Genomic DNA, 1353 nt, shown 5'->3' on the forward strand with positions numbered 1-1353 from the left:
GCAGGCGGATTTCTGAGTTCGAGGCCAGCCTGGTCTACAAAGTGAGTTCCAGGACAGCCAGGGCTATACAGAGAAACCCTGTCTCAAAAAACAAAAAACAAAAAAACAAAAAACAAAAAACCCCAAAAATCAGTCATACACAAATGAAATCTATACAGCTGTTATCCAGGGCTAAGGTTAGGAGAAATGGGAATAACTGGTTTTTTACAAAGATCTCCATGGGCTACTGAGATGTCTCCATCCTGGCCTACTGCAGGCAGTCTCTTACTTCAGATGGTGGGCCCCCTGGAGGGATATGTCTCCTGCTTCCGAGGGTCCCAGACACCATCCTTTTCTACAAGGAGTTGCAGCAGGCTTCTGAGATGTTTCCATCCCGGCCTACTCCAAGCAGTCCCTGTCATTGTATTCTGTCCCAAGCAGGACAGAAAGGTTTAATTGTCAGTGTCAAGGAACAGAAAGCCTATGCTGGAAGGCAACCATGAGAACGTGAGAATGAGAGCCCAGGAGACCTACAAAGATCACCCAGAAGGGGAAGGCATTCCACTGCCTGTCCATGGCTTTAGTGAGGAGATGGCTCTGGAGTTAGAGAATGTCTGGCTGATATGTAATACATGTGGAGAGATTTTGCAAATTCTCAACCTGTTTAACTCTACATCTTTAATCCAGCTGACCTGTTCATGTACCAAACATTTAACAACACCAGTAAGTACAAATGGGTACCACTGACATTAATTGATATGTAAGACTAAGCCTATGTGGTAGTTTAGATGAGAATGGTCCCCATAGACTCATAGTTTGAATCCTTGGTCCTTAGTGTTTGGGAAGGGTTAGGAGGCTTGTTGGAAAAGGAGAGTCACTGGGGATCGGCCTTAAAAATTTAAGAGTCCATGCCATTTCCAGTTACTCTCTCTTTCTCTGTCTCCCTCCATCCCTCTGTCCATCTGTCCCTCCCTCCCTCCTCCCCTTTCCCTCACAGTTGTCTCAACATGTAAGCTATGACTCCAGCACCATGCCAGCCTGCCACCATGTTCCCTACCATGATAGTCATAGATTCACCCTCTGAACTGTAAGGAAGGCTGCAAGTAAACACTTTCTTTTACACACTGCCTTGGCCATGGCGCTTTGTCACAGGAGTAGAATGGTCACTGAGATGCCCCACCGTCTCACTCCCCTTCTCTTTTGGTTCCTCCCATCTGCTGACCATCGCCTCAATCCCCTACTCCCCAAATCACCTCTGTTCCTGCCTCTGTGATGCCCTTGACCCTGTGCCTGAGATTTGGTGTGGCATTTTCCTCATATGCCAGATGATTTTGAAGACAATTTTCAGAGGAACTTAACTCCCAAGACCACCTG

Source organism: Mus pahari, chromosome 4 (assembly GCF_900095145.1).
Source record: "Mus pahari chromosome 4, PAHARI_EIJ_v1.1, whole genome shotgun sequence".
Taxonomy (NCBI): Eukaryota; Metazoa; Chordata; class Mammalia; order Rodentia; family Muridae; genus Mus; species Mus pahari.